This window comes from Macaca mulatta, chromosome X (assembly GCF_049350105.2).
Source record: "Macaca mulatta isolate MMU2019108-1 chromosome X, T2T-MMU8v2.0, whole genome shotgun sequence".
Lineage (NCBI taxonomy): Eukaryota > Metazoa > Chordata > Mammalia > Primates > Cercopithecidae > Macaca > Macaca mulatta.
Genome location: NC_133426.1, coordinates 6753946 through 6781112, shown reverse-complemented (window position 1 = coordinate 6781112; position 27167 = coordinate 6753946). Strand labels below are relative to the sequence as shown.

Genomic DNA, 27167 nt, shown 5'->3' with positions numbered 1-27167 from the left:
TTTTGCTGTTTGCCTCTCTTCTCACTCTTGCGGTTTTGCTGCCCCACCCTGCAACAGCTTCTCCATTTAGAACCAGAGCTTATGTTGGCAACAAATATGAGGAGGTTGCTCAACAGGTTTCCCAGCCAGAGAGAGGCCTAGCTTGGTTCCCTGGAAGGGAAGGTGGCAGGTAGGTGTGCAGTGTGGTAGCCTGAGGTCTTACTTACTCAATATCAATGTCCTTCTAGTCTTCACATCGGCAGTAGTAATGCTTAAGCTAATATTTATGCTTGGAAAGAAATGAGAAACTGCCTGTTTCTTTTCTTTCCTTCTTTTTTTTTTTTTTTTTAAAGCATGGTTTAAGACTATGGGCTTTACACAACCAAAAGCTGACATGAACTTAGAGGCTGGCTTGAGAGCAAATCACAACATTCAGATAATATAACTTCAGTTTGAAAAGCTCTTGCAAATCATGCATCCCAATTCTCTTATTTTCAGATGGGGAAACAAAGACTCAGAGAGATTGGCTGGTAATGGTGGCTCACACCAATAATCCCAGTGCTTTGGGAGGCTGAGGAGGGAAGATTGGCGGAGGTCAGGAGTTTGAGACCAGCCTGGGAAATATGTAAGTTCCTATCTCTACAAAAAAATTTAAAATTTTTCTGGGCGTGGTGGTGCATGTCTGTAGTTCCGGCTACTTGAGAGGCTGAGGCAGGAGAATTGCTTGAGCCCAGGAGTTCGAGACTGCAGCGAGCTCTGATGGCGCCATTGTACTCCAGCCTGGTTGACAGAGTGAGACTCCTTCTAATTAATTAATCAATTAAATAAAGAATACAGACTTTCTACAACCAAAACCTGGCATGAATGTAAAGCCTGTCTTGAGATCATATAACAACATCCATATAATATTCAGGTAATATAATATCAGTTAGAAAAGACCAGGCAAATCATGTATCCCAATTCTCTTACTTTCAGGAGAGAAAACAAAGACCCAGAGAGATTCAATGAATTGCCCTAGTCATACTCATAGCAAGCTGTGGTTTCTAGACTAGCACCCAGGACTCCTTATGGCTCTTCTCTCTCAGATTGTCCCTGGAACCCAGTATTTCTAGGGTTTTTCAGCATTCCACATGGTGGAGACTTCAGTGCTTTTCTAATTACTCGAGCAGTTCCCTTGGCTACTGAATAATGCCTGTCATTTCCCAGGGCTCTGTAGTGATGCCTCCTGCTCCTGCTGATAGAAACAGGTCTTGCCTAAAGGACCTCACAACCACTGCCCACCCAGTCTGAGTCCCACCACTGGTGGCTGATGATAAGGATACTGAGCTCCGTCTCATGGGCTCCAGGATTTAACACTGCTAAAGCCCCTCCTGCTGCCAGCTGGTTGGCTCCTGTACTGGTCACTCCTGAAGCTGCCAGTTATATGCTGCTGATGCCCTAAGCTCCTAACATTCCATGTAGATTTCAGTAAAAGCACACTTCACTTTTTTCCCCCTTCGATTAACCTACTACTGCTTGGAACCTGAGAATTAGGTAGACTTCCCTGCTGAGTGATTGATGGACATGGGTCTGAATGTCAACCCATTTTTCTAATGCAGGCTCCCTGGCTGCGACCCATATTGCTTCTCGGCCTAAACTTGGAACGAATCCCTTCCCAACAGGCTTCTTTATCTCAGTAAAACAGACTTTTGTGGGGCTTCCACCTTGGGTCTGAAGACATGTCTGTATCCTGGATAGAATACACCTTAGGCATAGGTTGGGCTGACAACTCTAAATGCATGCTATATGCCAATTATGTCTATAAAAATAAGCTTTGTTCCCATTAAAAATGGGTGGTAATTATTTTTTTTAAAGAAGTTCTCCATCCCAGGGGAATTTGGAATGATTATTTAATAGATACAGAGTTTCAGTTTTGCAAGATGAAAATGATTCTAGAGATGGATAGTGGTGATGGCTGCAAAACAGTGTGAACATACTTAATTCCACTTAAAAATGGTTAAGATGGAAAATTTTATGTTATGTGTATTTTGTCACAATTATAAATAGAAATAAATCAAAAAAACAAGTTAAGAAAAGTTCTTATAATGTTAAATTTGAAATGGAAATAATAAAATGAACTTATTAGTTAAAATAATGCAATCCTTTCTCTGACCCACTGGTATTCAGTGAGGCCATGTATCTTGCATTGGCCTTACAGAGACCACAGTATACTTGTTCTGCCTTGATTTGGAGCTCAACCATGTTGATTTGTCTTAGCCAATGGGATGCTATCAGATATGAGAGAAACAGAGATGTTATGCTTGCATGTTTAGCTTGGTCCTGTTGTACTTTTGCCATCACCACAAGAAGCTCTTTCTCTAGTATGTGCTACCTCCCTTTCAGCCTGAGCCCCAGAATAAATGCATTTGTAGCAGACGCAGCCCAACAGGCAGGCTGGTGCTTGTTTGTTTCAGCCAACAAACAAACCAGTGAGAACATACACTGTTGTGTTAATCTATTGAGCTTGGGAGAGAATTAGTACATGACATTATTGTGGCAACAATTCACTGAGATACTATATTATCTGAATTGACAGTTTGCAAAAACAGACAAAGGGTATGCACTGCAAATGTTGATAGAATACATATAATTAGGGTTCGGAGAAAATCAACAACATTTTGAAGTAGAATTTTTTGGGTTTGTTTTCATGTGTGTTCACCTTGTCTTCCCATTAAGTATTTATAATCCCTCAATTTTCTTTAGCAGTTCTCCCCCATGGCCCTGTGAGTGAATAAATATTCACTAAATCACTTAATTGAGCCTTAGTAAAGGAGTACACACAAATGGAAATTACCCAGGATAATGGGTTCCATTACAGGTCATGAATGGTATTAAACCAGGATTTCTCAACCTCTGCACTATTGACATTTGGGGATGGATGATTTGTTAGTGTAGGGGCCTGTCCCGTGCATTGGAGGATATTCAGCACATCTCTAGCCTCTACCCACTATATGCCAGTAGCATGTATAACTCCCCTCAGTTATGAGATCCAAAGATGTCTCCAGACTCTACCAGCCATTGCTGGGAGAACGGGAGACAAAAATTTCCCCTGCTTGAATACTACTCTATTACAGCAAAAGAGGAAGCTGGTGTGAGACAGTAGACATTCAGTAATGAGAGAGAACTCAGTGTCAACTATGTTTTCCTCTTAGCTCCAAGAGAAGTATTTTTTCTTACAACATCCTATACAGTTGTTCCATACAATCATCAACTCTATGTTCTTACAGCTGCACTCTTAGAATGTGAAGTATTTTGAGAAGCATGATATTTTTTAAAGAAGACAGAGTAAATGTGGGAAGCTATGTGACCGGCAGTCTGGGGGTACTTCCTTCACACATGACACTACTAATCATAGTCAATCACCTCTCTCCCTCCTGATCCACTCAATTCTTCTTATCTACATTGAGTTGGTACTTCTGTTATTCAGTTAGATTACTAAACTTTGCAAAGTGATTGAGTGATTGACTATCTTACTCTTATTTATTCAAATAAATAGGGCAAAAGAGTTTTTTGTTTGTTTTAAGTCTCTTCACTTTTATCTCCTTGGGAGACTTAAGTCCATGGGACTAATTCTAGAATTCAAGGATGTGTTTGATGGTCACATTCACTTTCTATGAGAGAGGAAAATGTTTATATGAAAATACACACACACACACACACACACACACACTTGCTATATTTAGATTATTCAGCTCAGCTCTGTCATTAACTATTACCATAGAATTATTTTATGTGACACACTTATGTTTTATTTATAATTTATGACATTCATTTGACATGAATTCTATACAAAGTCTGAAATGAAATGATTTAGTCCCTGGCATAGGCCTTGCATCTTTTCTCTTTTAAAATAGGGCAGAAATAAAACTACCTCTTATCTCATCATAAAATTATTATTTTGCAGCTAAAGATCTGTAATGGCTTCACGCTGGCCTAAGACACAGACTGAGAGTGTAACTAATGGATCATCTCCTTCCTGGGTGAGAATTATCATCCCTTAAACATCATTAACATAAAATCCCATGCAATACCCTGCTACCTTCCTTGCAGACTGCGAACACTGTGCTGGGCAGGACCCACAGCTAAGTTGAAAGCCTCTCCCAAATCTTAACTCCTTAAACACAAATTTGGTAACAAAGAGTGAACAATGGCTTATCTTGTGAACAGGTTTTCTAAGGCTAGGCTCAAGATGATGTGTGCTCTAACAAATGTTCTTTTTATTAGAAACACTATCCCTTTCTTGGAGCAGCCATTTTGAGACAATTCTTCATTGCGTTCAACATCTGTTAATTCTTTGGCTGGCAAATCCAGGCTCTAGCCCCACATCTGTGACAGAGAAATTGCAAATATGAGCAAATATATCTGTACAAGTGCTGCATGCTTCTGTTTAAACAGCTAGGTGAATGTAATGAAGGGTGAACTCTCCTACCTTCAACACTGCGATCCTAACAATGGACCTCATATTGGAGTGAGGTGAGGAAAGGCTGAAGAATAAGAGAAGGGCAGAGATAATTTGGAGAGGCCAATCTTTAGCCCCCATCCCCAGCTTGCATATGACTTATCTGGGGACACCGTCTCAGATTCCTTGCATGGGAGGAAGTTCCCCTTTTCTTATCACTGTGCATTTCTTTCTCAGCACTAATGATACAAGCAAGTGCAGTTTTAGTTATTTTGTGTTTAAGCTTCCCTGCTGCACTGGAAGCATTCTGCAGCCAGGAAGAAGTCTAAGTGCCTCCTGGCTATGTACCTACCATCCTCTCTCATGCTTGGCACACATAAATAGTCACTATTTGTGGACTAGGCAAATGAATAAATAATGACAGAGAAGGGTTGTAAATCTGAGCTCAGATTATTGTTCCCCTTCCTAATTAGACTGTAGACACCATGTGAGCAGGGGCTGGTTAAGCAAGTATCAAAGAAAGCCATATTAAATCAAAAATGTATGTTTATTCTGTTTAATTAAAAGGCCCTCATGCCAGTTCAACCAGAGAGGAAATTAAGCAGGGCCATGCACTATTTTTTAAATGGTTGGAAGGTTTTACGGGGCACAGAGAAGGCTCAAAAATTAGCATCTGTCTTTAAATATGAAGAGTGAGACACACTAGAGATTTTTAAGATAACTGAAAACACCATTAATAATGCCCATGAAAAGCTCAGGGTTGGAGCATCGGGGTCCCTAAGTAGATTTAATGGCTTACAAATCCATAACTAATACCAGGAATTTGCAAAAGAGTGAGTTTAATAACCTCCTGTCCCCATAAGAGTGCAACATATAGCATTCATATCAGAGAAGGCTAGAGCCAGGAGGCTGTGTTCTGTGTCTCTGCTTCATTACTAGGTTCCTGTTTCACTTCATACAGGAAATAAATACATAGCTTTTCTTATTTTAAAATAACAGCTTTTCGAGTGCTTAGTATGTACCAAGCACTGTAACTGCTTTGCCTACTTCTTAACTAATTTCTCCTGTGTGAAAAAAATAACATGGGAACACGTTTTTATCATGAGTTGATATTTGACTTACGGAACTCAGATTTTGTTAACAGTGTTTCTCAGCCTCAACACTATTGACATGTGGACTGGATGAGTCTTTATTGGTGGGGAGCGGGGCTGTTCTGTGCATTGTAGGATGTTTAGCACCATCCCTGGCCTCTACCCACTAAACCCCAACAGGATGCTGTCCCCAACTTCTCTGTTCTCCCGTAGTTGTGAAATAAAAAATGTCCTCCAGATATTGCCAAATGTCCTCTGGGGAACACAACTGCTTCCAGCTGAAACCACTGAGTTAGTGCTAGCATGTTACCCACTCTATCATCTGTAGAATTTTCACCTTCTGGACATAACAGAATCGCAATTCATTCCCTCTGCTCCTATATGTAGGCAGACCAGCATCTACCCAAGGATTTGGAAATGCCAAACCATTTGAGTAGGTGCAAATTTCTCATTTGTACCCACAAGTGCACCTCCAATGTTAACAGACAATGTTTCTCAGGTATAATATACTTCCGCAAGCTATGGAAGCCCTTAAATTCCAATGCACATAGGCAACCACCTCCAAAAAGGCTCTTCAAGGAAAACATTAGGCTGCAAGCATTCCTTCTTCTCATGCCTTCTAAGTTGCTTATTCTGTCACTTGTCCATGTGGCAAATCTTTTGCTACCTTACATTTTTATCAGGAGTTATACTCTGCACAACAGCATCATGTTCCTTGCCTGTCTGAACCCCAAAGAATCCTTACTCCTACACATTGGTCATTGGGAGCCATACCCTTCTTCTTTTTTTCTTAGACAGTCTCACTCTGTTGCCAAGGTTGGAGTGGAGTGGTGTGATCTCAACTCACTGCAGCCTCTGACGCCCGGGTTCAAGCGATTCTCCTACCTTAGCCTCCCGATTAGCTGGGATTACAGGTGCCTGCCACCGCACCTGGCTAATCTTTTATTTATTTAGTTATTTATTTATTTATTTATTTATTTTGTTAGTAGAGATGGGGTTTCGCCATGTTGGCTAGGCAGGTCTCGAACTCCTGAGCTCAAGTGATCCACCCGCCTCGGACTCCCAAAGTGCTGGGATTACAGGCGTGAGCCACCGCTCCCAGCCTGGGAAACAAACTTATCTCTCTCTCCCCTGACCTACTTCCAATAGTCCTCTCACCTCCCTCCCTTTTCGGGATCTCCCCCTTTCATAAAAAGCAAACGCAGATCACCACGATTCTTCCTGAAAGATAACCAACCCAGGGAATGTGATAGTCTCTGTTTTTGTTGCAGCTACTCTCTCATTCCTAACTCTCCTTAGTTCTCTTTTTGGTGGCTTTTATTCTCTGCTTGTCAAGAACTAGCAGAATGAGAGGAAAAATAAGAGTCAGAGCTCTGGCCTCATCTCAGGCCACCAGCTATGAGTCTTTAGGAGGCATGTTCTCCTTGTGAATCACTCTTCTGCACATCACCCTAAGATGTCACCTTGACCATGGGGGAGTCACTTGGGATACTAGCAATAAAAGGTTTCCAAAATGCAACCAGATGCAGTAGATTACACCTGTAATCCCAGCAGTTTGGGAGGCTAAGGCAGGAGAATTGTTTGAGCTCAGGAGTTCAAGATCAGCTTGAGGAACATAGCAAGACCCCATCTCTACAAAGAATTTAAAAAATAGCTGGGTGTGGTGGCACATGCCTGTAGTCCCAGCTAATCAGGAGGCTGAGACAGGAGGATGGCCTGAGCCCAGGAGTTTGAGGCTGCAGTGAGTTATGATTGTGCCACTACACTCTACTCTGGGTGACAGAGCAAGACCCTGCCCTACCTGACTCCCAGAAATGTTTCCAAAATAATAAAGGGCTAGACAAATGTAACTTATTAGGATCATTTTAGTCTAGCTACACCTTTCCAGTGGAAAGCAATTCACTGACAATTCAACCAAATCCATTTCAATTCCACAAACACAGGGCAAAACCTAGAAAGATGACATTATAGCAGTCCTATGGTGGTTCTATGATTGTATGAGACACACAGTCACCCTGCAAGACTCTAACAGGTCAAATGAGGAAACCCACAAGTACAAAACCCACTAAAGTGGGCAGTGGAGTCAGAAATGCAGTTTCTGCTATTCAGGTTTTCATTCTCTCTCCCCTGCTTGCTAGCAGTGAAACCACAAGCTATATATTTAGCTTGTTTTCTTTTCTGTAAGAGAGGAATAATAATACAAGTATTATTTTGAGGATAAAACTACACACTTAGGGCCTTTTTTATTTTTATTAATTAATTAATTTACTTATTTTGAGACAGGGTATCACTTTTTCACCCAGGCTGGAGTGCTGTGGCGTGATCACAGCTCACGGCAGCCTCAACCTCCCAGGCTCAAGTAATCCTCCCACCTCAGCCTCCCAAGTAGCTGGGATTACAAGGGCACAGCACCATGACCAGCTAATTTTTATTTTTATTTTTTTTTATAGAGACAGGGTCTCTCCTTTTGGGTTCTTAGTACTTATTGATTCAGCAAGGGAATCATAGTAAGAGGCCATAGTTGTTCATTATAGTTATTTAATAATATTAAGTTACTATTAACTTATAAAGTTCTTATTATTTAAAGTACAATTATTAATAATAAAATGTTATGTAGAGTATAATAAGTACAGTAGTAGAGTTTTGAACAAAAATGTGGTCGGCCAATTAAAAGTGGCCCCAGTGACTTCCTTTCTGGTATTCACATCTGATACATTCCCCACCTGTTGAGTATGGGCTAGACCTAGTGATTTACTTCCAAAGAGTAGGATATGGAAAAAGTGATGAGATGTCACTTCTGTGATTGGGTTGTAAAAGATTATGACTTCTATCTTGCTGGCAAACTAGATATTGCTTGCTGGCTGTGGATGAAGTAAGTGGCCATTGTGGAGAGACCCATGTTATAAGAAAAAGAGAGAAGTGTCCAGCCAACAGGTGGCAAAAAAAATGAGGCTTTCAGGTGAACATCCTGCAAGGAACTAAGTCCTGCCTACAACTATCTGAATGAGCTTGGGAAGAGATCCTGCCACTTTTGAACCACAGATGAGACCACAGCCATGGCACCTGAAGTAGCCTGAAAGAGACCTAGAAGTTGAGGAGGATCCAGCTAAGCTATGCCTGGATTTTTGACCCACAGAAACAATGAGATAACAAACGCGAGTTGCTTTGAGCTGCTAAGTTTTGGGGTAATTTGTTACACAGTAGTAGATAACTCCAATAGCTTGAGGTGAGGAGTTCAATGTTGTCAGTGAGGACGGGAAAAAAGCTCCCCAGGACAGCAGCTCTGAAATGTCATGTTGAATTTATTTTAAGAACATGTTTCATTAGTAATGAGTCTCAGAATTTATATAAGCAATTTAAGGACACATGTCTCAGCTCAGCAACCATGTAAAAATGAATTTTTGTTTTATAACTGAAAGTTGAAAGCACCTGAATTAGAAAAGGGCATTTAGGGTAGCCCAAAGGGAAATGGCTAAAAAAGAGATTAAATAGAGCAAAATTCAGGCTCTGTATGAGCACTAACTAAAAGCTCACCAAAAAAAACTAGCTATTTAGAGACCTACTTTGGACTATTGCACTTTGTGATTTTTGTACACAAAAATTGATTTTTTAAATAAATGTTTTGTTGTATTTTTAGTATTATAAATGTACAAAAGAGAAAGCATCAACCAGTCACTCAGAAAGCCACTCAGGTAATATGGGTGTGTTTCTCTCCGTGTTCTTTGTTTTCTATCATTATTGTATAAGTTGCTGATGTTGCAGTATTCCTACAAACTGTGTGCATTGATTGGTTGGTTATTTTTTCCATGCAAAACTCTGACTGTGAGGTGGAGGAGAGGTCAGGATAAATCATCATGATCAGACATGGAGGGCATTTACCTTTTTTCTTTCTTTTATTTTAGGTTGGGGGCATTTATCTTTATTCGGAAGTGATGAAGCAGAGATTGAGGACACGAGGGGTGACAGGCATGGTTTTGTTACACTCCCGCAGGCATTCTGGTTGCTCCCTGGCAGAAGGGTTGCGCATAAACTGGAGTGGATCCCACGACAATGGTCATAGCCCCCCAAGGAAGCTGGTCCAGACTAGCACAGGGGCAGGCGGGAGAGAACTGGAGAGAACTGAGCCGATTTTAGACACAATCAACACAAGCTGGTAATTGCCTGGATGTGAAGTGTCAGAAAGAGGCAACAATCAATGATGACTTCAGCCTTGCCCCTTGGAAAGATACTGGTCCCATTAGCTGGGTAGGGAACAATTAAAAATATTGGAGGATTAAGATTATGAATTCGTTCCACACCAAGATGCCACCATAGAAGGGATCCATTATACACACACACACACACACACACATATCTGTGTGTGTGTGTGTGTGTGTGTGCGCGCTCCTTGGAGAAGATTCATTTCCATTTTCTATGCTATGTGGTGAAAGGGTTAGTTCAGGTGCAGACCATTTTATTGAAATTGAACCCAATAGGATAAAAGCCCATTAATAATTTTTCATGTCTATATTAATCTCTGAATCATAAAATGATTTTGGTTAGCTCGGTGTGACAGCATATCATTCATTATACCTCCAAAATGTGCCCGGGGGTAGATATTATCAGGACTAGGATGAGAAATACCATCTAGCCCAATTAAGAAGGTGTGAAAAATTTAAGTTTGTTAGGAGCCACTTAAGGCCAGTCAGGGTGGCTCATACCTGTAATCCCAGCAATTTGGGAGGTCAAGGCAGGTGGATCACTTGAGGTCAGGAGTTTGAGACCAGCCTGGTCAACATGGTGAGACCCCATCTCTACCAGAAGTACAAAAAATCTGCCGGGCGTGGTGGCACATGCCTGCAGTCCCAGCTACTCGGGAGGCTGAGGCAGGAGAATTGCTTGAGGCTGGCAGGCGGAGGTTGCAGTGAGCTGAGATAGTGACACAGCACTCCAGCCTGGGCAACAGAGTGAGAGGGACTCGGTCTCAAAAACAGTGACACAGCACTCCAGTCTGGGCGACAGAGTGAGAGAGACTCGGTCTCAAAAAACAAAAAGAGCCACTTAGAATCCCACTGCATATAAATTATTACCAGCAGAAGTAATTGGACTTTGCTTTTTCTTTCCTACAAGCCTGGCTTAGAACAAGGTATTGATAAAGAGGTTTCACAAAATTGAAACAGAGTCAGCTGACATAAAAGTATTTAAAAATTAAATAAAGCTGCTCCACTCCAAAATATGAAGAACACGGCACATTAACTTCTGAAAAACTGCATAATTTTCCCTTTAAAAATTATTTTTCTGAACAAAGTTAATTTGGCAAAAGAGCATGAAATTTTTTTTTGTGTGTGGAGAAAGTAGCTATTCCTAGAACAGCATTATTAGGAAGGAGACAGACAAAGGAACATTTTTATAACTAGAGATGTAATTATATTAAATTTGTTCATTAAAAGAAAATTAACAATGTGCTTACATAACCGAAACTTTACCACAGCAAAGAAAATGTTCCTGATCTATTTGCTCGACAGGGAAGAAGGCTTATTAAAAACAGAGAAAAATTTGCACGACAAACAATATTTTTTAGAAGAAAAGCAGCTTTGTTCAATCCAAGGTATGTACAGTGGTGAAATTTGATTCACAAAGTGCTACTATCCAACAAAGGTCCTGTTTTAAATCGATAAAGAAAAATAGTCTGACATGAGGACAGCAAAAACCCATTCTGAAATTGTGTCTAAACAGACTTTTCTATAGATTTAAATACCTATTTAAATCACTTGTGATTTTTCTAAAATAAATGTTCACATTTTACTGATTTAGCGAATCTGTTTCTATCATTTCAATACAATCAATTATACCTAGCATAGTTAAATTCATTATAATATACAGAGTATTACTAAAATACTAATTATAAAAATTATGTTTCAAAAAGTAAGTCTTGCCTAACCTATTTGTTTACATTTGAAGTCTTTAGAAGGGTTTGGGGCACACTAAATGTTGCATGTGTGAAGATTCTATTGGCTCCTGCTGATTTTTTAATTTTTTAAATTAAAAAAAAATTTTTTTAGAGATAAGGTCTCACTCTGTCACCCAGATGGGAGCACAGGATAAGGTCTCACTCTGTCACCCAGATGGGAGCACAGTGGTATGATCACAGCTCACTGCAGCCGTGAACTCCCCGGCTCAAGCAATCCTCCTGCCTTAGCCTCCTGAGTAGCTGGGACAACAGGCATGCACCACCACACCTAGCTAATTTTTAAAAAAATTTTTGTAGAGATGGGTTCTCGCTATGTACTCCAGGTTTATCACAAACTGTTGGAGTCATGAAATCCTCCCACCTTGGCCTCCTGTGTAGCTGGGATTACAGGTGTCAGCAACCACTCCTGGCTTTCTCCTTATTTTCCCCCTTCTCTGTTATTGCTCCAGTTGATGCATCATGAGATGGAGGGGAGGACACTGAGCAATGGATCCAGAGATGGCGGCTGCCATCCTAGTGCTGCTGCTAACTAGCTGTCAACATTGGACATGTCACCCATTCTTTGCAAGTCTCTGTTTCTACAGCTGTACGATAAAAAGGCTCCTATCATGTCTAAAACCCTTTGATGTTTATGCCTCTATAATCTGATGCTTTTTCTCTGAATCTACTTGGAGCTAAGGAGATGGAATCAGTGTAAATGTCCATCAATGATGATTGGATATAAACAATGTGCTATATATATATATATCACACATTGTGTGTATACACACACACCATGGAATACTACTCAGCCATAAAAAAGAATGGGCTCATGTCTTTTGCAGCAACATGGATGAAACTGGAGGACAGTTCATCCATGTTGCTGCAAAAGACATGTAAACAATGTACTCACATAACAGGAACTTTACCACAGCAAAGAAAACGTTCCCTAGTGAAATGATTCAGAAACAAAAGTAAAAAAGCTCATGTTCTCACTCACAAGTGAGAGGTATACAATGAGTACACACAGACAGAGTGGAATAATAGACATTGAAGACTATTGAAGATGGGAGTGTGGGAAGCAGTGAAGGAGAAAATACTACTTATTGGGTACAATGTATATTATTTGGATGATGGGGGCAATGGGTACACTAAAAGTCCAGACTTCACGACACAATATATTCATGCAACACAACAGCACTTGTACTCCTAAATCCATAAAAATAAAAAATAAGCAAATGCTAATCTCTTCCACAAACACCCTCACAGACACACTCAGTAATAATGCTTTACTGGCTATCTGGGCATTCCTTAGCTCAGTCAAGTTGATGCATGAAATTAACCATCACAACATACAATGCAATATTATTCTTACAGTATTATTCTTGCAATATTCTTAACCTTACAAAATGAAGAAATCTTGCAATATGCAATAACACAGATGAACTTTAAAACATGTTGAGGCCAGGCCTGGTGGCTCACACCTGTAATCCCAGCACTTTGGGAGGCTGAGGTGGGTGGACCACTTGAGGCCAGGAGTTCAAGACCAGCCTGGTCAACATGGTGAAACCCCGTCTCTACTAACAACAACAACAACAAAAAGTGTGTGTGTGTGTGTGTGTGTGTGTGTGCATGTTTGTATTTAAAAGGCCTTCATGTTTTGTTGTTTTGTTTTTCTCTCCTAAGAACTTGTCTTTTTTTTTTTTTTTTTTGAGCAAAACTTTGGTTTTTTGGGGGGTTCTGCCCAGAATTGAGAAATCTAGTTAAAATATAGATAGTCCTTATCTAAATAAAATTGGTCTCCTTATGCAATCATATAATAGATTTGTGTAATTTTATGTTTGATTTGCTCAAAGAAAAATAAAAGGATCTCCCTCTAGCAACACCAGACCTTTTCTCTCTCTACCTTATGATGTAAATTTGCTGTTTGATTTTTACTTGAGTGGTTTCCTTTAACATGCAATTTTAAGGCTATTTAGCTGACAACCACCTAGGGCTGTAAAACAGGTTATCAAGAATCTGAAAGTCTAAGATAGAAAAAGAAAAAAAGAATGGTCTTTATGGATCTATAAAATGTACTTCTATTTGCATACCTAATGCGTCCATGTATTTATGCGTTGTGTACACAATGTTTCACTACTAAAAATATATAAAAGAGCTCTAATTAATTGGCTTGAAGAAAAATAAAAGCACTTAAATACTTTATCAGGAAAAAAAGGACTAGTCAAATGCTTTTTCAAGTTGATATAACTTAAGTAAAACCTTTAATAAATAAGCTAGCTTTAAAATTATTGGTAAGTAATATTAGAAATTTCTTAAGAATTGTCAGCATGTATTGTTTGCATTTATTAATTAAGCAATGTCATACTTATCCCTGTCAAATACTATAAGGTGCCAAATTTTGGCATAGGGGTTAAAAACTAAAAACCCAGCCCAAAACAGAATGACCTTTGCTTGTGTAATTTTTAATAAATAAGACATTGATATTGGTTTAATGAAAATAGCTACATCTTGAATAATTCAGTAAAATTACCATAACTTCTAATCTTGTGGCTTTAGGCAGTCTAGTCCACAGGCAGTAAGGAGGTTTGTTTTGGGAAAGGGCTGTTATCATCTCTGTTTCAAAGCTAATCTATAAACTAAGTTCCTGCCAAAGTTAGTTTGACCTATGCCCAGGAATGAACAAGGACAGCTTGGAGGTTAAGAGCCAGATGGAGTCAGTTAGGTCAAATCTTTTTTCACTGTCTCAGTTATAATTTTGCAATGGCGGTTTCATAACTTTAAATCGTAACTATCACAGTCTTCATAAATAATCTAGGTAAACAATTAAAATAAAATAATTAGGTAAATGTAATAGGATAAATACTTGGAAACAAATTGGCCATAATTTAGAATATAAAGTTATATTAAATTAAATAACAGATTTCATTATTTGGGTATTTTCCAATAAATATATATTATAGAAAAACATTCTTGCTGAAAAAAAGGTGAACATGTTTTGTCTAATTCAAAGCTTATCTAAAGGTTATATATAAAACAAGGTAAAAGGAACCAGAACACAAAAAGAGCTAGCACATTCGCATTCACAAATGTGTAATAACCAACACTGGATATCTCTGCTATGACTTCAATTTCCTTTAATTTCCCTATACTTTTCAGAAGACTAATTTTTATTTGAGACAGGGTCTCACTGTTTCCCAGGCTAGAATGCAGTGGCATGATCACAGCTCACTGCAGCCTCAACCTCCTGGGCTCAAGCAATGCTCCCACCCAAGTAGCTGAGACCAATGGCACAAGTCACTGTGTCTCTCTGGCCAATATTTAAAAAATTTTTTGTAAAGATGGGATCTTGCCATGTTGCCCAGGCTGGTCCTGAACTCCCGGGCTCATGATTCTCCCACTTTAGCCCCTCAAAGAGCTGGGATTACAGGTGTGAGCCAATGGACCCGGCTAACTAAATATTTTTCAAACAGTTTTCCTGAAGGTTCAAGGTTTCAAACATAAGTGCATACCACAGACCAAAGCAACTGGAATTAATTGTAACAATGCTTGTTACCTTGGTGTAAGCTCCTTATCCCTGTTAGTTTAGTAAATGTATGAACTTGGGATACACTTGAGTGCTGTCATAGGCAGGATACTTCTGTTGCAATTTTGGTTTTAACCTCTCCAATGAGATCCAGAAGGTCCATTATGTGTAATATTTGTGCTCTCCCTGAGGCAAGATATAAATGGTGCTCACCACAAAGCTACCATGTGGAAGGAGCCATTTCTCTCTCGCTCAGATCCAAGACCTCAACCCAACCTCCAAATCCAAATGCTTTGCTATGAACCACTCATCACAGCTTACCTAGTATTTTCATTTATTTACAAGGTACCAAATTTGATGGAGAGGACTGTGTTCCATAGTGGTCCTAAACGTTCTGGGGAATCTGAAAACATTCCTCTCTGGCATGTTAAGAGGCCACCATATTTGGAGAGTTCTTGGCACTGTAGAACAGTGCGATGGTTCATGATGGCGGGATTTGAAGAAGAGGTTTAGAAGGCTATGTTTAAATGACCTCTTCACTGATAATAGCGAATTATAGAAGGATTTTGTAAGAAAAAAAAAACACATCTAGAAACATATATTGAAACTTTGATACTTAACACAGGATGAGCCTAAGACTTTTTCTTTCTCCTGTGAAGGATCACATTCAAGAACAATAAAGTCCCTGTGAGGATGAGGATAGTCTTTACATCCTCCCAGTGCCTAAAGGATGCTGAAGTTTGAAGTCATTGGTTGGGTCACAGATTTCAGAGGGGGAGTGTTTTAAAGAAGCCAAGGTTCCCAGAGACTGCCTTAAGAATGACAGGGAGCTAAGAGAGTTCAGAGCTGCCTCTGACTGGAGCGTCAATTTTCCCTCCTTGGCCAACATCTGCTCTCCCATATAGGCTCTGTCCCAGTCCTACAGCTCCACCACCCTTTTATTTGCTGTGTCCCTCTATTTCCTTTCCTGTTAAACCAAGAGAAGTCCCTTTCCTTGCATGTCGGCAACAGAGTCACTCAGTCTGGCCTTAGAAGGAAATGATGGTGGATGTCTGGGACATGCAGGAAAGGAGCTCTGGGCAGAATTCAGTCTCCTGTGAGAGTTCTTTGAGGACCAGTACTGGAGACAATAATAAAGTGTTATTCTGCCCCCTGAGGGCATCTCTGTGCCCAGAGTTTTTCCAGAGACCTCACAGGAAGCTTTGGTCACGACAGGTTTTTGATATTAGCATTTTCCAGGGTCCCCTGGATGAAACACCATAGAGCATTCCCATCTCATCTGACTTTCCAGCATTTGATAACCAGGGGTTATGTCACGGGGGAAATCAGGCAGGATGAAACCATGGGCAGCAGGTAGAAAAGGAGAGAAAATAAAATACACACAAGTTTGAGGAGTAGAGAAAGCAAGGGACTTGGGAATGGTGTGAAGTGCTTCCACACATTCAATACACATCAGCATCTGCGCTGTCAATATCAGAGGGCCTCTGGGATTTAACAACCAGATGACGAAACAAGACAAAGATAGCTCAAACCATCTTGGCTCAGCTGCTCCGTGGATGAGCATTTTCCAGGATCAGTGGATGGCCAGGCTATTGTTATTCTTACCTCCCACTGCAGCAAGCTAGTTAACCCTCTGTGTTAAAGGTATTCCATAGACATGGTAATCAGCCTGGGTATCTGTCATAGGAAGACAAGGATGGGAAGCCCTAACCTGTACACTGAGCTCCTTCCCCTGAACAAGCTGTCTCATAATTGCTGCTCCTTTTTCAGGGGTCATAAATTGGTACAGACAGTTGTGATGATCTATAAATAAAAAGATGTAGAAGAATTTTGTAAAAATTGCTTTGGTAATTAGATGACCAGCAGGTGACCTGCGTTGGTGAAAATGTAAACTAGTACAGCCACTATAAAAAACAGTATGGAGACTTCTCAAAAAACTAAAACTAGAACTGCCATATGATCCAGCAAGCCCACTACTGAGTATTTATCTAAAGGGAAATATATCAGTGTGTCAAAGGAAGTCCTCCTATATTAGTCCGTTTTCTTACTGCTATAAGAAATATCTTTGTGAGGCTGAGGCAGGCAGAACACTTGAGGTCAGGAGTTTAAGACCAGCCTGGCCAACATGATGAAACCCCATCTCTACTAAAAATACAAAAATTAGTCAGGTGTGCTGGCATGTGCCTGTAATCCCAGCTGCTTGGGAGCCTGAGGCAGGAGAATTGCTTGAACCCAGGAGACGGAGGTTGCAGTGAGCCGAGATCATGCCATTGCACTCCAGCCTGGGTAAAGAAGTGAGACTCTGTCCCAAAAAAAAAAAAAAAAAAAAAAAAAAAAAAGAGAAAGAAATATCTGAGACTGAGTACTTCATAAAGGAAAGAGGTTTAACTGGCTCACTGTTCCACATGGCTGAGGAGGTCTCAGGAAACTCACAATCATGGTGGAAGGTGATAGGGAAGGAGAGACCTTCTTTGCATGGCTACAGGAGAGAGAAGTGCAGAACAAAGTAGGGAGAAGCCCCTTATAAAACCATCAGATCTTGTGAGAACTCACTCACTACGATGAGAACAGCATGGGGGGACCACCCCCATGATCCAATCACCTCCCATGAGGTCCCTCTCCCAACATGTGGGGATTATAATTTGGATTACAATTCAAGATGAGATTTGCGGTGGGGACACAGCCAAACCATATCACCTGCACTCCCTTGTTTACTGCATCACTATTCACAATAGCAAAGCTATGGACCCAACCTAAGTGTCCATCACCAGATGAATGGATATAGGAAATGTGGTATATCTACATAATGGAATATTACTTGGCCTTTAAAAAAGCATGAAATCCTGTAATTTGCAGCAGCATGGATGGAGCTAGAGGTCATTATGTTAAGTGAAATAAGCCAGGCACGGAAAGCCAAATACCACATGTTCCCAGTCATATGTGGAAACTAAAAAAGTTGATCTCACAGAGGTAGAGAGTAGAATGATAGATACCAGAGGCAAGGAAGGGTGTAGGGGGTGGGGGCAATGAAGAGATGGTTAATGGGTACAAAAATACAGTTATATGAAGGAATAAGTTCTAGTTCCATAGCAGAGTAGGGTGACTATAGTTAAAAACAATATATTGTATATTTCAAAATAGCTAGAAGAGAGGATTTGAAATGTTCCCAGCACACAGAAATGATAAACACTCAAGGTGAGGGATACCCCAAATACCCTGACTTAATCATTACACATTCTATGCATGTAACAAAATTTCACATGTACCCCATAAATATGTACAAACATAATGTACCAAAAAATAATTAAAACATCATTTTCCTAGGTTCAAAGTCCAGCTTGAGGAAGATGCAATATAAAATTTGCCCACAGTGATGTAATCATCACATCCTTGGTGAGTCTTCAGGGATCCAAGCCACAAGAACCCAGGGAAATATAAGTGGACCTGACATCTACAATCAGCCAAAAGGCACTTTAAGGAGAGCCCCCACGTGTTTGGGTGTCCACAGCAGCTCACACCATGGTCCCTGATGGTGCCTAGCTCACGCTCTCCATGCTTCTACTCAATGGAACCAGCCTTCCCAATCCCAGGGTCTCCAGACCTGGGCTGTCTGCACCAAAAGCAGATACGTTTTTCTCATGCTCCTGTTCAATGTGGGAAACTGCTCACCTGCTGTATCTACCAAATTGGTGTAAGTAAAGGTGAAAACAAATTTTAATGGAAACCTTGCCAGCCTCTTCCCCTTGGCTAAAACATATCAGAGGCAAACTAAGGTACCAGAATACCCAAATTGCAACAGAATAAAATGTATGTCACTCTGCCTTCTCCAAACCCATGTTCCATTTCTCAAGGTGGTTAAAAAAAAAATAAAGGGGATAAAGTCCTATAAGTGTCTTTTGCTAACACTAATGCACTGTATAAAGGTTTCACTAACCCTAATGCAGTGTATACATGCACCATCCCTCCCTCCTCACTCATGCACCTGCAGGTGGTGCCTGGTTTTGGGGACCACTCCATTTCCCAGAGCTTCTGTTTCATTCTGCTTCTACCAAACTCCTGGCCCCTGGGCTCTGGGTCTTAATCTGTTACCCCAGATGTGGTCCTTAGGTTTTCCTAAGAATTTCCACTTACCCTCACTGTTGCTCTTTGCCATAGGATCCCAATACCCTAACAGGACAACCAGAAAGCAAAAGCTGACAATTACCCTCTGTCTACTCAAGACACATGTGGCCAGTTGAAAATGTTTACAGAAAAAAACAAAATTAAAGTTATAGGCTATGAAAAGAGCAGTCAGCTTTAATTGCTAATTGTCACAGGTGAGTGGCGACTCTCTGTGGTTGGTGGTGCAGGAATAAAAAGAATTTACCAAGACAGTTGTAGGTTAAAAAAAAAAAAAAGCAGATTTATTAGAGAGAGTATGAAAATATGTTGCAAGGGTGCAACAGGCAGATCAGTGAGAGAAGAGCTGACTGCAAAGAGACAAAGGCTCCCTGGGGATTTTCTAGGATGGCACTTGTGCTGTGTGCTGAAGACGGCTTTGTGCAGTGCCGATAATGCCGAGGTCGCAGTGAGCTAACTTGCAATTTTCTATCAGCCAAGGGTCTGGTGATAGCTGGGTGCAGGCAGACTGTGAGTTATTTGCACAGGAGGGCTACGTGTTCCGGAGCATGAAGAAAAGGAGACTTATAAGTTACCTGCCTTCTCTTTCTACTTTCCCTCCTTCCCCCTAGCCTGACCTCCCTCCCTAATTAGGACTCCACACTAATTAAGATGTGGAAAGCCAAAGGGACCAGTGAATACACATTGACAAGGTAAAGAAGCCACGAAGCCTTGAACTCATAGTTTCTTTTTAAATTATGACAAAATTCACATAACATCAACTTCACCATTTAAACCACTTTAAGTGTTTTAGTACACTTAAAGTGTTTAGTGCATTTAGTACATCCACTATGTTGTACAACCGTCATGTGTATCTCATTCCAGAATGTTTTCATCACCCCTAAATGGAGATCCCTGTGCCTGTCAGTGGTCACTCCTCATTCCTCTCTCCCAGCTCCTGAGAACCACTAATTTGCCTTCTCTCTCTATGGATCTGCCTATTCTGGACATTTCATATGAACAGAATCATGCACCATGTCTGGGTTGCTTTCACTTTAGGGAAATCATGAATAATGCAGCTATGAGCATTCACGCCTGTTTTCAATTCTTTTGGGTACATACCTAGGAGTGGAATGGCTGGGTCATATGGAAAGTCTAGGTTTAAATTATGAAGGAACTACCAGACTGTTTTCTAGAGTGGTTGAACCACTTCACATTCCCAACAGTGATTTATGAGGCTTCCAATTAAAATCATGGCCTTTTAAGATCCATCAAAAAGCTAAGGATGGACCTGGTAGTGGCTCATGTCCGTAATCCCAGCACTTTGGGAGGCCAAAGCAAGAGGATTGCTTGAGACCAGGAGTTTGAGACTAGCCTGGGCAACATAGAAAGACCCCATCTCTACAAATAAATAAATAAATAAATAAGCCAGGCATGGTGGCACATGCCTGTAGTCCCAGCTACTCAGAAGGCTGAGGTTGGAGAATCTCTTGAGCCCAAGGGTTCAAGGCTGCAGTGAACCATGATCATACCAGTGCACTGCAGCCTGGGCAACAGAGTAAAACCCTGTGCCCCTACGCCCCCCCCGCCCCCCCCCCCAAAAAAAGGCTGAAGATGCAGAAAAAACATACATGAACCAGAATCCAGGATGTGATGAACCTTCCTACAAAGAAGAAACCTTCAGTTGCTTTCACCCCTGGTAGCAGGAGTGGGGAGAAGAGGAAGAATCCAGCTGACATTGAAAGGAGTTTTTAATGTCACTTCTGGGCGACATGAAAAACTGGGTGTAGGCAGGCTGGCACGGCAGATCAGCCTCCGGCCAGACAGCCCACCTGCAGCCAACCCTTCAATGCACTCCTGCAGTCTTCATGAAGCCCCCTGGGGAATTGTACACCACACAGTGCAAAAACAAACTCAGAGTGAGGCAGTGCAGGGAAGCACAGACACACTCCTCCAAGGCACTCTGAATCTTTCCCATGGGCAGCCACACACCTATCCCTGTCCCCAACCTAGGATGGGAATTTGGAATGACCAAATCCAGGGCAAGACAGAAAACAAAGAGGACTCTTCAAAAACCCAACAAGTGAGCAGCCAGGCTGTAACCAGAGCATGACTTAGAGTCTCACCAGTGCTCAGATCCTAAGCTCTGCTAAAGGGAAAGTGTGGATCCCCTCTCAAAGCATCTGAAGCCAAGGGGGTGAGCAGAATCTAATTAAAACCAAACAAATGACATTCACGCTGACACAGCAGCTTACCAAGGGGCCACACAGATGAAGTGTGTGATGTTTTCTAGGCGAAAATATGACTGACTCGGTCTCCACTATTTTTTACAACCAATGTCTATTATGCATGCATATTTATGTTTGCGCATATGACATGTGAAATAGCAGGAGGTATGCAAATGTTAGATATTTCATCTATATCCTTTAAGACATGCATAGGAAATCCATAAAAGAATCTAGCAGGAAAGGCAAACAGCATATGTTAAGAGATGGGAATTTCAGGGGCAAGATGAAAATACGAAAGAAGAAACAAACAGAAATGCCAGCTATCAAACAAAATAGATATAACATCAGAAATAAGAAGTTCATGTCATGGGCAAAGAAAAGAATCAGAGAACTTGAAGACAGGTCAAGAAAATTATCCAAATTAAAATGAATTAAAATGTAAAGAGTAAAAGGTAAAATGAAGCAACTATTTCTATTCATCAAAAGATACATTTAAGAATGTGAATAGGCTTCAGGCAATAGAAGCAAAAATAGACAAGTGGGACTACGTCAAACTAAAAAGCTTCTGTGCAGCAAAGGAAATAACGAAGTGAAAAGGCAACCTATGGAATGGGAGAAAATATTTCCAAACAATATACTGATAACCATATATCCAAAATATATAATGAACTCCCAAACTCAATAACAAAACTACAAATAACCCAATTAAAAAATGGGCAAAGGACTTCACTAGACATTTCTCCGAAGAACACATACAAACGCCAAGAAGCACATGAAAATATGCTCAACATCACAAATCATCAGGAAAATGCAACTCAAACCCACACACAACGAGATATCACTCCACAACTGTCAGAACAGCTGCTCTTAGAAAAACAAACAACAAGAGACAAGTGTTAGTGAGGATGTGGAGAATTTCTTTGCACACTGTTGGTGGAAATGCAAAAAGGTGCTGTTGCTGTGAAAAACAGTATGGAAGTTCCTTGACAAATTAAAAAATGGAACTACCTTGTGATCTAGCAATCCCACTCCTGGAAATATACCCAACGGCCCTGAAATCTCAAAGACATATCACACTCCTCTGTTCACTGCAGTACTATTCACCATAGCCAAGATATGGAAGCAACCTAAATGCCCATCAACAGATAAATGGATTTAAAAACAACAACAACAAAAACATGGTCTATACATACGATGGAATACTATGCAGCCTTAAAAGGAAGGAAATTCTACAATATGTAACAGCATAGATGAACCTTGAGAACCTTACGTTAAGTGAAATAAGCCAGGTAGAGAAAGACAAATTCTGTATTATTCCACTTATATGAGGTATCTAAAGTAGCTAAATTCATAAGACTGAAAAGCAGAGTGGTGGTTTCCAGGGGATAGGGGAAAGGAAAATGGGGAGTTATGAGTCAGCAGGCATAAAACTTCAGGTAAGCAAGATGGATTAGCTCCAAAGACCTGCAGTCAAACATTGTACCAGCAGTCGACAATACTGTATTGCACACTTAAAATTTTAAGAGGTTAGATCTCATAGTATTCTTATCACTATCAAAAATTTTTAAAAACATATTGCATGGAACAATGACAATGGCAAATACTAAGGCCACTGTTCATTATTTCACATTTTTATGTCTATTCTAAGACTTTTGCTTGGAAACTTTGCCTAATAATATGTGCTTTCCTTAATAACTATGTGCTTGGAAACTTTCCTTAATAATACAAACATCCATGTTTTTTATTCCAAACTCTCAAACCAGCATATTGTCTCATCAGATAGCAAAATAAAGCTTGCTTTTATTAAAAAAAAAAAAAAAAACAAATAAATAAAAGACGATTTGAACAAGGCCAATAGAGTAATTAGAACCAAACAATGGCTATAGAAAGGTTTTAATTTACTTTTTGGGAAATGATTGGTTCTTTTAGATGCTTCTAATTTATCATCAAGTGAAGAGAGTGGGACTATTAACAGGATACATGAGATAACTTAAAATAATTCAAAGTAACATTCAATTTTTTAAAAATTAGGAAAAAGGGAATATAGATAAGCAACATAGACCAGGGAAACTTATTTGTAAGACAACTATTTTTTAAATATCCAGAATATGTAAAGAACAAATCAATGATAAAAAAGGAATGAAACAATACGATGGGTAAAACAATTGAATATGCACTTTATACAAGAAGATATACAAAAGGCTAATAAGCAAATAAATAGGTATTCAGCCTGATTAGTAATCAGAGAAGTGAAAATTACCACCATGAGATACCATTTTACAACCCCTATGGTGGCTAAAATAAAAACAAAACGAAACAACAAAAAATGGAAAATACCAAATGCTAGTGAAGATGCAGAATAAGTGGAACTGTTTTTTTCTTGAGACGGGGTCACGCTCTGTCACCCAGGCTGGAGCGCAGTCGCACGAACAAAGTTCACTGCAGCACTGACCTCCTGGGTTGAAGCAATCCTCCCAAATAGTTAGGACTAAAGACAAATGAGCCACTACTCTGGCTAATTTTTTCATTTTTGTAGAAATCAGGTCTTACCATGTTGCCGAGGCTGGTCTCAAACTCCTGGGCTCAAGCAATCCTTCCACCTCAGCCTCTCAAAATGCTGGAATTGCAGGCATGAGCCACCGTACCTGGCCCCTAGAACTCTTATATATTACTTGTTGAAGTGTAAACTCATGCAAACGTTTTAGAGAAAAGTTTGGCCATTTCCTATACAATTGAATAGACATGTATCTTACTGTGAAGCAATTACACTACTCAATGTTTAAACAAGAGAAATAAAACTATCTATCCACCCAAAGCCTTAGTCACAATAACCAAAAACTGGAGACAATCCAAATAGCTATCAACAGAAGAATGCATAAACAAACTCTGGAACATCAATCTAACATAAGACTACTTAGCCATGAAAATAAACGAACCACTGATACATGCAACAACAAATAAGAATCTCACACACATTATGTTGAGTGAAAGAGGTGAGACCCCAAAGAATCCATATAGCCTGAATCCATTCATATGTAGTCCAAGAAAAGGCAAAAATTATCTATGGTGATAGAACTCTGAAAAGTGTTTGTCTCTGGCTGGGGTATTGATTAGAGAGGAGCAACAGGAACGTTCTGAGATGATAATGGGCATGCGCTACATATTTTGTTTGGGACAGTGATTATATGTGTGTATAAAATTATCAAAACTTATCAAACAGAACATTTAAGATCTGAGCATTTTACTGTAGGAAAATTATATCTCATAAAAATATACTAAAAATAAGAAAAAGAAGAGAATTGGCTTTGTTATCTATAAAATGAAGTCATGGGCTACAGCCAAGATTCTCCTCTAGCTTTTACATTTTGGGATGCATCTAGGACTTCACGGTGACAGAGCTTGTTTCCTTAAAAAGATAATAAATATGAAACACTTGAGAAATATGCAGAAAGAAGTTAACATAGAGGACCTGAGATTGCTCTCCTTAGAAAGGCCTGCTTGTAATGTGTGCTCTCGGCTGGCAATTGGGAATTAGATTTGGGGAGGGTTCTCACCTTCCCAGAATTAATAAGAATGATGCACTCTGCCTGAAATGCTTGTACAAACAACATCGTTTATGCTGAACACCTGCTTTCTGTCTGGGAGTCTGCAAATTTGGTAGTACTAGGCAAAGGGCACTAATATGAATAGCTCCCAATAAAAAAAACCTGGGTGCTGAGTCTCTAACCAGCTTCCCTTGTAGGCAACACTTCACATGTGTTGACAGCTCACTGCTGGAAGAGTTAAGTATGTCCCGTGTGACTCCTTTCAGAGACATACCTGGAAGCTGATGCCTGGATTCTGCCAGACTTTACCCCATGCGCTGTTTCCCTTTGTTCAATGTGTTCTGTATTTTTTTGTTGAAATACATCTTAGCCATGAGCCCCACTATGCACTGAGCCTGTTAGTCCTCCTGGTGAATCTCTGAGCCTGGGAACCTCCAGCACAAGAAACATCAGACCATTCTGGCTTCAGGGTTCTCACTGTCTCCTCCCACACGTTTTCTATTATTGAATCCGAGCTACATTCAGTCCAGTGAGCCAAAATGCATTTATATAAAGGTTGATTCATAGCTGGGAGTCACATTAACCAGAGGATATGAACACAAGGACAATTGCTGTCATCTCGCCTCCTGGAACAGTTCTAGACCTCAGCCTACTGTTTTAAAGTTTCAACGGCTTTCCAATGAGGACCCCAGCTGTTCTTATACCTTAGCCAGAGGCTTTGAAAGACATCTTCCATAGCCCACTGGTGAAACTGCAAGTGCCATGCAGAGAAAATTACAGGGAAGAGAGAATTCAGCCAAGGAAGACAGAAAGAGCAAAATAAAGTTGGAAGCAAGAGAAATGTTCCACCAAGTAGGAAACATCAACCTTCAAATGGGGAAGGCTTTGAGAACCACAGACAGTTAGACCCAGAAGGTTCTATGAGACCTCATGGGTGGTGAATACCCTCGTTTTTCAGATTGTCTTAGTCTATTTGAGCTGCTATCATGGAATACAACAGATTAGGTGGCTTATAAGCAACAGAAATTGTCACAGCTCTGCAGGCTGGAAGTCCAAGACCAAGGTATTGCAGAATCTGTGTTGGTGAGGACCTGCTTCCTGTTTCATAGACAGGAAGTGCCTTCTCCCCATGTTTTCATATGGTATAAGGAGTGAGGGAGCTCTCTGGGGTCTCTTTTATGTGGGTACTAATCCCATTTTTGAGGACAACCCCCTCATGATTAATCACGTTCCAAAGGCCCCTCATCCAAATACCATCATCTCGAGGGTTAGAATTTAAATATATGAATTTGGGGGTGGGGGGGAATAAACAGTCAGTCCATTGCATAAGTGAAGGGACTGAAGTCCAGGGAGGTTAAATGCTTGACTCTAATGACAGCCATAAAATTGGTATGAGGAGGGACTAACCCTACCCCTGTGCTTAGTGCTACTGGTTGATGAATTATCTAGTGCTTTGAAACCATTACATTTTAATTCCTGATCAAGTCAGAATTTGGCTAGTATAAAAATAATGTCCAGGACACCTACTTTTCTCACTGAAGAACTGAGAGGGTTTTTTATTGTTTGTTTGTTTTGTTTGTTTGTTTGTTTGTTTTTGAGACAGAGTCTGGCTCTGTCACCCAGGCTGGAGTGCAGTGGCGCGATCTCAGCTCACTGCAACCTCCACCTCCCGGTCATTCTCCTGCCTCAGCCTCCCGAGTAGCTGGGACTACAGGCGCCCGTAACCACGCCCGGCTAATTTTTTGTATTTTTTTTAGTAGAGACGGTGCTTCACCGTGTTAGCCAGGATGGTCTCGATCTCCTGACCTCGTGATCCACCCGCCTCGGCCTCCCAAAGTGCTGGGATTACAGGCGTGAGCCACCATGCCCAGTGAAGAACTGAGAGCTTTAAGTGAAAAGATCAGATCATAAAGTCAGCTTGTCCCCCTTTCAAATATTGGCTTTATTACTCCAAGCTTCCATGTCCCATTATCTCCATTTTTAAAACAGATGAAGCGCACCCAACTTCCAAGGCAGATGGGAGGTGTCCAGTGAATGATATTCCACTCTTTTCCTTTCTCCTTCTCCTTCAACTAACTCTCGCCGATGCCTCTCCTTGGGTCACAGTGATGTTTCATGTCTCAGAATATTTCCATGATGACGAAAGTGAAAAAAAAAATGAATGTCTATGTAGTCTATGTCTTCTGCTGGTTTCCATAAGCTTAAAAAAATACATCTAATTCACTCTTGGCTTTAGTTCATGACTAAGTCCTCAAAAGCAAATGCAACAAAAACAAAATTAGGCAAACAGGACTTAAACTAAAAAGCTTCTGCACAGCAAAAGAAACAATCAA

General features: G+C 40.4%; 1 protein-coding gene and 1 long non-coding RNA gene across 5 annotated transcripts in view; one reads left to right on the top strand and one right to left on the bottom strand.

The window, feature by feature from the left end:
- Positions 1-27167, bottom strand: part of STS (steroid sulfatase) — a 284875-nt gene that overhangs the window by 182081 nt on the left and 75627 nt on the right. The gene's annotated exons all lie outside the window — the stretch shown is intronic.
- On the top strand, positions 32-18849 carry LOC144338723 (uncharacterized). The gene is made up of 4 exons (XR_013413046.1): positions 32-169; positions 478-604; positions 3923-3998; positions 18288-18849. It is a non-coding gene; the product is annotated as an uncharacterized LOC144338723 (long non-coding RNA).